The following is a 14436-nucleotide window of genomic DNA, read 5'->3' on the forward strand; positions in this document are numbered from 1 at the left end:
GCAGGGGAATTTATACCAGAGCCCACTGGATTGTCACTCAATCCTTTTCAGAAAGGGAGTCTGTAAAAAAATAATTTGAAAACCATTTCTACCCCTGCAAGCAGGAGAGCACTGCAGGTGTTGCTTTAAAAACAAATTATAGATTCAATTTCCCAAAGAGCAGTCTTAGTCTTCTTTCTTCCTTGACTAAGTACACAGAACAAAAAACGCTCCCTGATTTCCCCCTTTACAACTTTCTGCTAGTGATAACGTGACAATCTGCTACCTCTTTGGTCAGGAAAGCACCTGATTTTAAAAAAACAGAAATGTCCATCCTTCGTTGCTGGGAGCCTTGCAGACCCCATCCCCATCTCTCTACCTGGAAATCAGCCCAAGAAAATCAACAGCCCCCTAGCAGAAAGTGCTTGTCTTCTGCAGACAGCTCTTCCTGGCCAAAACAAACGATGCAGAGGAGCACGGCACTGCAATTGCCTGAGCTGCCTCTTCTCACTGGTAACACATCAGGCAGAAGCAATACCTTGGGGACAAAGCTAGAGGAATTGGTGCTCCCCACAGGTTTACAAGAAGCGATGTTACTGCTTTCCCAGCCACTGCGTTGGGAACACCTACCCCACCTTGGACTTTGCAGATGCAAACACCTCTTGCATCCCAACCAGCATCAAATCCGTGCTGAAGAAAGGTGTTTTAAATCAACAACAAGGCTGAAATACCAAAGAACAGTCATCAGATAGTATGAATAATCCTGAAAGGTAGAGGGGCTCAGCCATCAAAATGGAATTCAGCTTGGCAGAGACAGATCCCAAATCCGTCACAGGAGTAGCTGAAGAATGCAGAAATGAGGAAAACTAGTTTTGGCATTTGTTTTTCTTAACTTGGACATGTTTTGAATTTTAAATGGGAAGGGCGTGTTATTGTAATGAGAAGGGGTAATATATGTTGTTTTCTACAAAAATAGGCAGAAGTTACATCACTGTTAACACAGTAACACAATTAGCAATTTCCATGTAAGCATGGGAGTGCATTAAAACAGGTAAGGCAACCTGGCTGGACCATCTTTTTACAGGATATACACCATGAACCTTTTACCTTAAGTCAAATAATCATTTTCTATGAATTACAAACACTTTCACTACCTTTTTGAAGTAAATATTTTTCAAATGAAGTCTCGAGTGGTTGGCAGCAGGAAAGGACAGACCATCTATTTTTTTAATTAAAGTTAGTATTTCTCTTAGTGTTTCAGTCTCTCAGTGACAGAACTGGAACAGAAAAGTCTGCGGGGAGTCCTAGAAACAGCTGAAATTCAACCCAAATTGTTAATCTTTAGGAAGTGGCTCATGACAACCCTGCCACTTTCTTGCCCCTTCTTCTTTGCAGATGCCCGATCTCCAGCAAAACATAGTTGCCTGCTGTGCCAGGCAAACTGGGGCTGGACTGTGCGCAAGGCTGAACAGAAAATGAACAACCCTCAGATCACCAACCTAGAATATTATCTGACCTCTGCTCAGCTCTATCTTTCCGATATGTTACTCTTGCATGCCTATCTGAGAAAAGCGAGCGAGCAGGGATCTCTTTTACAAAATATGCTGGCTTGAAAGCTGGAAAAATGCCTTCTTGGCAGAGCTTGGGCTAGAAACTTAGTCTTTAAAAAGGCAGCCGTAGGTATTCGCTTGCACAATCTGCCTGACTGCATGTGTCGAATCTCTGGCATTTATTGAAAAACAACCCCAAGATTATTGTTACTGTCAAATTATTGTTACTGTCAAATAGCAGCAGGCCTCATCACGGGAGCTTGGTGCCACTCACATTCACCTTTTTGTTTCATTTTCTCCCAGAGGAACTCATAGTGTTGCACCAGGGGTTGGAAAGCACAGACTTAGAAGAGCGGGGTTTGAAGAACTTACTGGAAAACATACACAACTGAGATAAAATAAGTGTACCCTTTGATATTAGATGTTCAGAGGGAGATTGCTTAAGCCAGAGAAGCAGAGCAGAAGGAAGGGAAGGGGTAGGATCATATCTTCAAAGAAGGTACACCTTTGATTTTAGAGTGGAAGAAGTTATGGAAGAAAACTGACACCTTGTTGGTAAGACACAAATAGGCTAAATTATACAAAGGTTCCTCTTGCCTTATTAACAAGGGATCCATTCTCTTCTGTAAGATACTGGGAGAGACGAATCTGAAAGGCTGCACTGCTGTGACAGAAAGCAAAAAGCTAGATGGACAGGCTACAACTGAAAGCACTGAGAAGAAGCCTACAGGTTAGTGTAATGAAGCTTCTGCAGAGAAAGAAGTTTAATTTTACTTTAATAACTGCTAGACCATCTCCCAAGGAAAAAAAAATAAATTGCAAACATTTGCATCCCATGGTTGATAGTGATCAGTTCAGCCCATACACCCTCTCTGAAGGCCAGCAGGCTGTGAAAACCCATTTTCAGTTTAACAGACACATGTCTTACATCAGCTAGTCTAATCACACAAGTGTTCAAACACACCCAGGTGGAGAATTCGAGGGTGTTTTTTCCGGCAGTGCTGTTGTGGCATTTAGGGATTCACACACAGGGCAGGGAGGACGTCAGAAACATATTCTGTGTTCATGTCTCTGGAGATGGGGCCTGGAGCATCCCTCTGGCAAAAAGGAGTTGCATGAACAGTGATAAGGAGAGGACTATCACACTTTTAACCGTAGGGTCCCTGTCAGGCGCTGCCAGGAAAGGGGTTCAGGCTGCAAATCTTTATGAGAGTCAGCTGGCCAGGAAACATCCTGCACCATTTTAGGTACAATGGGATGCCCCACGTAGTCTCCAGTTGCCATCCTTCCAGAAAGATGTCTCTCTTAAATCCCATCACCTTTGTTGTATTTGCCACCAGAGTCCAAATATCTCAGATTAATAAAGACATTACAAGCGGCACCAAGACCCTAGGTATAGACAGTCAAATCACACTTTAAGCATCCTACCCAAATAATCACTTGGGTAGTTTGCAGCAGAACTGATATTTTGACCACAACATTTTTCCTCCATTTTTACCTTCTAGCCTTGCTACCATTCAGGGTTCACTGGGTGCATGGATGCACTTTAGGATGTTTTTTCTGGAACAGGTAGCAAGAGCCACTTTCAGGCTCAGGAACAAGAAAAGCCAGTAAGACATTGCTCTTCTCCAGGTAAGTTTATATAAATATTCAGTGAATAAACTGTGAAATCTAGAGGGTATTCTCTCACAAACAGAAAGTAATTGCCATGAATGCAATCAGACAAAACAACACAAGTGGTTTTAACTGGAGATGGTTGGGAAAACTCATGATAAGCTTTTCAGTCCAAAGCTTTCAAGGCTAACGATGCATATTAGAGTTCAGTTAATACTATTTAGCATGCTTTGCTTGTTCTTCTGGTCTTGCATTAATCACAATCAGATTGAATTTCCCCAGGCACATTTATGACACCAATATATGCAGTAACGTCTGCATATCTTATTCTTGCCAGGATTTAGGCACCATCTTCTTCCACAGACTAAAAGAAAGCTGAGGTTTTCTTACCTTGATGAATTGATCTCAAGAAGTTTCTTTTTAGTCTTCCAGGTCTCAGAGAAAGTGGCAAAGAAATTCTGGTTGCTCAGAATCAGTTACATCAGATCACAGAAAAAAGGTGGCACAAAGTGGGCACTGACTGCAAATCTCGCCTGGGAAAACAGCATTTTAGTTTTTCCACAGCAAAAGAAAGAGAAATACAAGAACTTTTCAAGGAGGTTTACAGTCTCAGAAGTTAGAAAGGGTGCTCTCTATCCTATGCTGGGATCCATTCCTTAAAAGGCTTTTGCAGAGTTTGTCTACTTTTAAATACCCCTGCAATGACAGAACTTAAACACAAGAGATGATGTATGATCCAAAGATCTTTACTGACCACCCCTCCCCATGGCCCCACAACCTCCCCCCAAAAAAAGCCCAAACAACTCTTTGGTGGTTTCACTTCATTGGCTTTGTTAACTTCCCAAAATTATTAGATCGCTAAATGTTGTTTATCTCATGGTTGTTCAGAATGGTTAGATAAAGCTGAGGATTGATTTTAGCAAAGTAATATCCGATGGCTAGATGCTCATAGATGTTGAGAGAATCAGGAAGGAATCATGCAGGAGCACTGTGTTGTCATGGAAGGGACACAATCACTTCCATAGCTTCTCTCCATTTATAATTCCTATAATTATATAATCTCATAAGGAAAATAACCTCCAGCATCTCTAAGTCAATGACAGTTATGTTCAGCAACAGCTTTCTCAGATCAGTTATAGCATGTAATGTACGTTCCAGACATATTTTCTGCTATTCTTCCCCATCCTTAGACAGGAAAGGTCACCAACGTACAAGTTCAATGGAGCTCTAGTGGCGGCATTTGGGTTGGGGAATTTATTCACTTTCAAGCTAAACAAGTAGTAGGTTGTTTTGTACAAAATTAATCTTAGTTTGAGCACTGACACTCAGGAGATAATTATGCAGCTAAGCGCCACTCCACAAGCTCTTCTGTTCCCCATAACCCCATTCAACATCATCAGCCCCAGCATGGGAGGCTGAGGCCAAGTATCTGAACAGCACTAAAGCATGTGTCCCTGCAGAAACCTTGGCAGAGGGGCTGTTGGGAGTTAAGCATGGCAGCACGCTTCCCAGAACAGGCAAGAAGCTGGGATTTCCCAGAATAGGCAAGAAGCTGGGGACAGTACCTTTCAGCTTCAAAATGAGAGCAACCTGCAGGCATTGTCTGGTGGGCAAGAAACACCACATAGTCAATAGGGGGCCAAGAATTATCTTCCTCAGCTTTTTTTCTTAAGTCTTCAGGGACAACCATGCCTTGTGAACAGCAATAAAAGATTTTTCTCTTGTTTTCGAAACTAGAGCTTCATTGGGGTAGGATCCGATTTTATCACAGTGTTCCACATTGCTGCCTTGGCTCCTACAGAAGCGGTCAGCTTTTCACATCTCCCACCTGGACGAAATACTTCATGCCTGTCTGCCCAGGATAGCCCTCTCAGTGCTCCTCTGTGCTGAGCAGCAGCATTTTTTATTTTTTTTTTTTTTTTTTTTTAGTATCTGTCTGATGAACTTGGACAAAACCCTTTTCTTTCTAGACTACACAGCAATTCTGTGAAGTGAGGCAGCATTGGGGCTATTGCCCTACCCCAAACCGGACGCATGGAAGCATCTCTCCTGAGGGCCACGAACTACAGATGAGCTTAATCGACTTCATCACTCCCTCAACCCTTCCCAAACACTGTGGGTTTGAAATAGCCTTTTATCCTTTCTTAATGGATTTTTTTTTCTTTATTCACAGGGCTGGCTCTCCTCAGCAAACTCAGCCTTTGTGTTAGTGCTCCTTCCTGTAGCACTCCACTACTCAATTCCCTTTCTTTGCTCCTGTCTTGGCTCTCCAGGTGGTGGCAGTTCCTGCAGCTTATTATGACCACTAGACAAATGGGTAAACTTTTCATGCAGACATTTTTCTTATCTAGTGAAAGTAAGTATGCTTTTACCCAAGTGTGCAGAATATACTTCGTTTCTTTTTAAAGATACACACTTTAGTGTAGCCTTTGTAGAAGAGAGGGAAAGAGATCAATAAATAAAATAAATAAACCATAAAGGCATCTTTTCCAGAGTCAGAGGGATGAAAGGGAAATGGTACTGAGGAGGCCACGAGGTTATTTGTGCACTCGGTGTTCATTGGTCTACCAGCATTTCTAGAACATGTGCTGAAATTAAGGAAGATTGTATCACAGGATGCAGAGTTTGGGCGCATTGCTCAAAGCCTTAGCTCCCGGAATCATAGTAGTACATTGCAATTTTAGTATCTTGGAAGAAAGGGGGGAAAAAAAAAAAAAAAAGTAATGAAAAGTAGTTTCCAGCCCTGGTTGCTGGGAAAACAGCACATATAAAAATATGCTCCAAGACGACACAAAACATAATGGTAGAGCTCAGGAGGAAAAAACCCAGGAGTTTTGCTTCCCAAATATGGCTTTTTAGCCAACTAGAGTGCATCACCATCATACAACTAATTTTTCTTGTGAGAATAGCAGTGTAATGCAATTAACATTAATTTGGAGAGGGATAAGGAAATGGCTCACCATGACCACGCATAAAGGATGGATCACACGTACAGGCAGAGCCTCTGGCTGTCAGCAGTCCAGTCACAAGTCGGAGATGCAGGGTAGCATGGCTAACACTGAAAAGCAAATTTAAGCAGGCTTGGAAGTTAGCTGACTTAAAGTTAGTGTGAATCTGAAGTGGCAAAGGCATTTAGGAGTGGACAATGAAGTCAACTGAATGTGACAGAAGGTTACTTGGATGAAATTACTTTGTACGCAGGGGCTGAATCAGCGGGGGTAAGGCTGTGCAGGCAGAGATGCTGTCAGGCACTGGGATTCAGTCAGGCACAGGCAGAAAATAGCAGCTGTCACAGTGAAGAGGGACTGGCTATGGTCAGGGAGACAGGTGGTGCCACCATTTACCTAAGACAAAGCACCGTTAGGGAAAATGTGATCCCCATAGTCTTCTGTCTTAATGTCGTTATTTACCATTTTTCCAGACTTCCTTTGAATCTGATGGACAAGTCTTAAGGGCAGGGACTAGACCTTCCCAACACCAACCAGAGGAAGAGAAGTGTACTTTAAAGTTTGGTTTATAAGCCATTTCCCCTGATAACTTATGCAAAACTTACTGCAGAGGCACCAGCTGAAAGTTTGGCCCATGATATTGGACTATGAACAGTTTTCTCTTTTGAATATGTCACTTCTCAAGTGACCTTGAAAATATCTGTTTATGCTCCCCTAATTTTTTTTTTTCCTTCTATGTTTGAACAAATGACTCCTCTCAGTTCCTCAGTTATCTCACAGTGGTTTTTCCAGCAATACAAGTATCAAATGCTTAGACGTCAAATCACAGAAGCCAGGCAGGGGTGGAACAGAATCAGCTGGATGGCATACTCGCAGCATGTCCCAAGATACTACAAAACCAGAGGTGGCTACAAATAAGTGCATCTTTTCCCCAAGCAGGGCATAAACCAAAGTTGCCAGGAAAATGGGACTGTAACCTTGACTGGTCCAGATTCTAGGACTCACTGTACTGAGTCCAGATCAAAGTCAAAATTAACATCTTTATCTTAAAAATAAGGTCACTTTAAAGCTCTAATATCTGAGAAAACATCTATAAGGTTAAACTGAATCACCATTCTTGAAGAATCAAACAAATAGCCAATTATATGCTAGCTCTGGCATACTAAAAACTATTAGGTCTTAAAAATGTAATTCTAATTATATTCTGTCTTTCTAATCACTCTGCCATGAAACATTTAGGATTTAGGATTTCCCAAGTCTAGAAAATTAAGGTTTTGTTCCTTAGAAAAAATACAAGGAGAGCCACCCCTCAGGAAAACAGGAAGGATTAATCTCTAACTCCAGCAGCCCGTGAGAAACCAGATGCTGAAATCAGGTAGATGCAAGTGTAAATGATGCAAAACAGCTTATATTCAACAGACCTATATGAAGGCCTTCAGAAACAGTCAAAATTTCTAAATCCTGGCCTTAGACCAGTGATCACTAAACAAAAAAACCAAAAATCCCTCTGGTGAAGGCACTGGTGATAGCGGTACTGTTTTTAAGATGAGATAGAAAAATCAAGATCCTGTACTGCTGTGGTCATTAAGATCCCTTAGCAATCTTTCTAAAACAGGACCGCCCAGCTTTCTGCTTTGCCTCTAATTTAACTGTTTCCTCCCTCCACTGCCTATTGAGAATGACTTCATACAATTTGAGTTTGGAAAGTACCTTTCCTTCCTGTCCTTAATTTCGTGTAGCATTGCAGCAAATTGGCATATATATCACATCTGTTTGATGCAAGGTGTCCAAGGGAAACATGTACAGGCTTTAACAGCTTTGGATCCTGTGGAAGAGAAGTACTGAAAAACATAATTATATAAGCAAGTTAAACAGCAGATCCAGGCTCACTTTGGCAACAACAAAAAAGGATCCATTAGTTGCACTGCTCTGATATTGAAGAACGCATTTTTCAAAGGGCATCTAAATTTATGCTTCCTCATTATAAGCACAATTATTTGGTACCAACAAGGCAGTTCAACAGCTAGCTAAATGGTTTGCACACAGAGCTGCTTATAGATGCAGAGTTCACATAGGGAAAATGTATTCACAGTACTGATACCTCCCCTTGAAAATGTCACAGTACTGCTCTAAAGCTCTAGAGACAAAGCCTCAGCCAGTGTGTAGTGTCAGCTCCAAAAATGAGGCTGTGAGGACGTTTTGTTTTCACAACTTAGTATCCACATCAGCCACTTCCAACTTAAAACCGCAAGTCATGAAATGAAGGCAAAGTTTTACAGTGCAATGCTTTCAGTTCAAAGCAGCCTAATAATACATGGGTAAGGAGCTCTCTCTTCCCAGCTATGCCCTTTTTCTTAAAATTCAGCATAAAATGCTTCAAAGACTTGAAGAAATGTAGTATTCTTGATCTGCTGTTACTCTATTGAGCATAATTTTCCCTATTCTTATTCTTCATTCTATTCTTGAATTAATATGGATGGTTTCTTCTACCAGAGTTGATAGTATTTCATTGTCTTCCCCAAAGATCTGGCAACTTATAATAGCACAAGAAGTAGCCATTCATAAAGGCAGAATTAGAAAAAGAATTATCAAAAATCCCTTTAAGTCCAAATCCTAGTGAATCATATTTGTATAACAAAATATTAGAAGGTAATTATCTTTCCTTGCCATCTCATAAATTTCCCGGTAAAATATTTCCACAACAGAATTACTGTGGTGAACAAACCAACAACTGTAACAAAAGAAATGAGACGGAATTCATTCTGCCACAAATCATTGGTTTCATACAAAACAAAATATTGTTTCATACACATATTTATGTGTATGAAAATAGGGTTTATCAGAACAGCATGGTCCGATGCAGCTGTTTTCCTAGAAGAAGCTTGATGCTATGAGATGTTAAACATCTTGAGTGACCGCAATGAGTCAGAAATCAAGTATACTCTGTACCTCCCTCATATGGCTAGGACCCATCACCTTAATCATTCAGCGGTTACAGTGGGAGCAGCCAGCTGCCCTTGTCACCTACCTGCAGTGCCTGAGGCACCTCCACTCTTCCCACACATGGGAATTGCCAGCAGTAATGTAGAAGGGTGTAGAGTAAGGGTTTAAGCATTTAGGTAAGCCTGGGAGCTGTGAAGCATTAGTTACACAGGATCAAAGTTTCTAAAGATATTTTTTTTAATAGCTTTGCAAAGGGAGTTTGCCAATTAAAAAGCATATCTGCTGAAAGATTTACTGGGGGGAAATATCACTGTTCAGTGTATAGTAGGAGAAAAGGTAATAAAATGGATGCTAGAAATGTAAATGCTATTTAATTAAACTTTGGAGAGAGTACTGTGCATCGTTTAGAATTAGCTGCGTAGGTTGATTCAGACCCAGTACCTAGTTTAACAGGAGGGAGTTTGTGCATATATTCAGTCTCCGAAGAATAATTTCATACAAGTTTAAAACAGAAGCCTTTTTGTATTTTTTTCTTTCTGAAGAATAAGCCAGACAATAAGAGCATTGAAAACCATTTCAAAGTTGAATAACATGAAACTCTAAATGTCCTCTCTAAAGATCCACTGCCCCTCCATGAGAGGTATCATTGCTCAGCAATCTCATGCTGATCCACGTTTTGGATACCGCTGTCTGTCCCAAGTTCACCAAAAGGTCGTTCTTGGACTCTAAGGATGCAATTTAAAACTGAGCTCTGAAAATAACCTTTCATCTATAATGATGTGTTATAATCTCCCTGAAAAATACTAATAATTTGTAAGCCTTGTTGAGGTAATTGTGTTTACCCAAACCTGTAAGTGTGAGGTATTGAAGTGCTGGAGTTTAGATGCAGGTGGTCAAGTCCCTGTGCAAGTACATTCATTCTCATTTAACTTACTGATTATTTTTTTTCTCTCTCCACACATCTTCAGCTGTCATTTAGAGCCAAAGAAAGAAGGAAAATAAAAGCTACTTCTGCCAGCCTTCCTCCCTCTTCTAGCTGTATTTCTTTCTTTCTTCTTTCAGAAAAGTCCTCCTGTGAAGGATAGCGTCAACTCAGTGTGGCAGAAAACAGCAGCTAGAGGCACATACAAATAGCAGAAAGACTGATAATGTCAGTGGGTTAAAAGGGTCATATCATTACTGAGAATCTGCTGTACCAATTACATATATCCTTGCATATTCATAATGAAGACACTCAGGATACCCATCTGCCATGAAAACAGATGTAGCTCTTGGCTGCTATGATGGTGGTCAGCACCTCAGAAGAAACAATGCAAAAGAGCTATGAGAAAAGGGGCTGGGTCCCAGAGATCTGTCGTGAGATGGACTAAACCTGCACCTTCATGTAGGTCTCAATAACATGTGATGTCTTTTCGTAAGCGCCATGTTTTAGACTTGCATTATTTCAAGGGACTCTTGACACCCACTAGAAAAAAAAGCATCTAATATTTTCCCAAAGGAAATATGAGGGTAAGGCAAATGCTCAAAAGCTCAGAGGAAGAATCAAGAGTCCTTAATACTTATTTTTAATCTTTCACTTTTTAAATATCCAGCTTTTTCTAGGTCCTCAAGACTGAAAATTGCATTTCTTTTGCCCTTTTCTGCTTCACGTTCAGATAAGCAGCAGTTATCTAGAAACACACTGAACAGAGCAATTGAGGGTTGGGTTGTTTTTTTTTTATGTAAAGCAATAGATTACAGAAGGTTGCATACAGCATGGGAGCAGTATATTGGGGTAACATCACCAGGAACCAAAATAACATGGCATGTCAAGTCAAAATCAGTTATGGGGAATTTTGCTATTATTTCTACAGTGTTGTGCCATCATAGATGAGATTAAAACGTGTTGATAGCGGGAATGGGGAGGGGAAATAACTTCGAGGTAATCTGTCCTGTAAAATGACATCCAGGTTAGAAAAGGAATTAATCTCCTTTTTCATTTCCAGGGAGATAAAGGCAGCCAAAGGACGCCCACACTGCGGGTAAGGAGGCAAGGTGGGATTCTGAACTTATTCAGGGGGTCTAATGTCATCATCTGTATCTACACTCCGTTAAAGCAGAGAAATCAGTGGTTACAGGCTGAGGGGTACTGACATAATTTTGAATGCCCACATCAGGCAGAGATGCATTTACTGCAGAAGCCTCCTTTCTGTCCTTGGCTGTAATAGGAATCTGAGTAGTTCATGGGTGTATGTGCTTGGGGTACCTAACTTAACTGAGATCCCACCTGTGAGGGTTTCCAGTGTCAAGAGACAAGCTGCCCAACACCTAGAAGATATTTCCACAAGCTATGTGCTTTAGGAAAAGGAAGCCAAATTTATCTGAAAAACTAGAATCTCCAACACATGGGCTATTCCATCAAAACAACATCCCCTTCACAGAAAATCAAGAGTATGCAAATCAGATTGTTTCTGATAAGATTTTTTCCTCCAAACATCCCAGAAGAATTACTGTTATACAGAGGAATCACTAATCACCATCAGGATTTCCTTAGTCCAATTTTTTTTATTTTTATTTTTTTAAATAAACTCTGGCAAGCTGCACTGTAAAATGAAATCCATGTCTTTAGATTTTGGGGACATGATTACCAACCCTGACCTTGACTGACAGAGATCACTTCACTTCTTGCAAAGATATGACCACTCCACACCCTCAAGCACATTGGTTCTTTAAATAAAGTCTGCAAAATTTGCCTGAAATTTTTCAACAGGATATATCAATTCAGAACTGGAGGTAGAAAAAAATAATAAAATGAAACACACCACCACTCAACTGTAGCTCAAAATAAGGCAGATGTTCCTTGCAGGATTTTCCACTTCTCTTTTTTAAGTTACTGCATAAAATCTAATCACACTGTGTAGCTGCTGCAATATGCACAACGTTTATCACTGAAGTTTTAATTAGTTAAAAATCATTCTCATCAGTAAAAACACAGATGGCTCCTAAAAGCAGCTTCTTCTATACCAAACTGTCCTATCCATCTTCATCACACACTTTCCAGGCACTTAACAGAACAGTTGTAAGATCTGGGCTCCTTTGTGGTGCAATGTAGAACATTTTGAAATATATGCTGTCATTTGGTTAACTGCAGGACTACAGTGAGTTTGAGTCAATGGTTTTTTTTGAGATCTTTGACATGAGAGCAGCATGTCTAAAAGTTATTAGTATTCCCTGTAAATCAATTCACCAGCATTTACTCTATCTGTCAGTGTATAACAAAGAGTCATTTGCTCACTTGGGCTTCCAAATAGGAAATATTAGTACATCTCATGAAATGTCTTGAAAAATTGTAGTTATGATGGAATGAGTTTTTCAGCTTGCAAAAATCTGTACTGCCACCACCTTCTCTGCAAGCTACATGGGAGAAAATGCCGGTGCAAAAGGTAACGAGTGAGGCACAAAGTCACAAACTTCATTATTTCCCTTTTCATGGGCGCCACTGCGAACATGCACTCTGCTTTTCTGCAGGTGTCTAGTAATAAAGTCAGCACTCACCATACCAGCAGCTGGGTGACTAGTAGAAGAGTGATACAGCTACCAATGAAACACTTGAAACGGCCATTACTCTTACAGAACTAATGAGAATTAGAGTGGAAGACTTGGACGGAGTCATTCACACACTGACATATTTATACAACTAAGATCTACCTATCTGATCTGCTTCTACCAGTTGCTTTTGTTAAAGGTGGATTGGGAACCAGGCTGAGAGAAGGTTGTCTTAGAGTGAAAAATGGTGTGCAGAAAAATTAACCCTTTTTTCCTTACCTGCCTATATAGTATGTTCACATAAACAAGTACTCTCTAGCTTTCTCTTATGTTCATACACGCTCTCATTCTTCTTTCCAATCCAAAATACTAATTTCCTCAAGAACTTGTGGCTATAGGACATTAGACTAAGATCCACCAAAAGTTATCAAAAGAATTACTGATCAGCGAAACTTACCCCTGTTAGCATCCAAATTAGCATCAGACTGATAAATATGCATTAGTCTGAAATTGCTGGTCCTGCAAAGTATGAATGGCTAAAATGTCTTAATTTGACATCACCTGCATTGCTACTGGACCTTGTGGTACATCAGCAACAGCCACATCAGGATGCCATCCACAACCTAGGAGTTGAAGTTTAATAGAATTAAAAGAGCAAAGGACTGGTCTTCAGAAGCGAGTTTCCTTTTCCATCAGAAAGCACATAGTCTTCACCTTTATAAGAAGGTAAGTTATAATGAAAAAAGCAGCGCATGTTCTAATATTTAATTGAGGGCAAAAGTATTTCAACAAAATTTCCTCATAACAAAGACAGGGATAGAGGAGAATTTAATTACAAAACCGATTGAAAATGTGTTAGCTTTTCCGTTCTCCCTCCTGTCATGTTTCTCCATTAAGCATAATGAGAAAGCTCACAGACCAGGTACTCCGATGAAAATGCCAGTTTATGAATATAGTGTAAGCTACTGAACATACTGCAGGCAGGAAACCTTTTTAAAAAAATTTCTCTTTGTCTCCATGACAAATAATTTCTACCCACCATTGCACTGATACGCTAAATACAAGGCTGCCAAACAATACGTGGTGCTCACAGCACTGCGACTTACCTTTGGATTTGGTTTAAGAGGATGTAACACCACTGATTTCAAAGGAAATTTTTCAAGGTGGGATTGGCAGTGTTAATGGTCGGACTCAATGATCTGAAAGATCTTTTCCAACCTAAACAATTTATGATTCATCTCACATCCTTGCATGAAAATTGAATAGTAAACTGGTTCTAAAAAATAAGCACCTTCAAAAACAGATGCCTTCAGTAAGCCAAAGGCACAGTTACCAAACTACTGAGATTATCAGAAGCACTAGGAAATCCCACAGAGGCACTCAAACCTTTCAAAGTTTGATCAAAATGCTACTGGAGCATCTGAGTGGGAATGACACTGGCAGCTCCAAGATTCTCAGTCTCATGAAGATGTCCATGAACATTTTCCATTCATTTCTGCAGGTGCACTGTCAGCTAAGCACATGCAGGCCACAACAGCATGTGGTCAAGCTGCCTGTTGGGAATGTCAGCACGTGAGTGAAATACTCAGTTCAATACTTTTAATGTACAGATTTAGTCATTCCTCCAGTTTGTGTGCCACCCTAGAAAGATCCATCAAACCTTTAGAAGTATCTTTGTTATGTGGAGGAACCTGCGGTCAGGTATTTCCACATACAGACCACTCACTGAGTTATTACCAACTGCTACTATGGTGTAGCACATTCTCTGCTGGCTATCTGCAAGTCATGGTGTATGACAGATTACTTAAGTCACTGGGTATTATTTCTCCTCCCAGAGAGCTTTCAAAATGGCTGTTTTCATTTATAGAATAAATATT

Source organism: Falco cherrug, chromosome 5, assembly GCF_023634085.1.
Source record: "Falco cherrug isolate bFalChe1 chromosome 5, bFalChe1.pri, whole genome shotgun sequence".
Lineage (NCBI taxonomy): Eukaryota > Metazoa > Chordata > Aves > Falconiformes > Falconidae > Falco > Falco cherrug.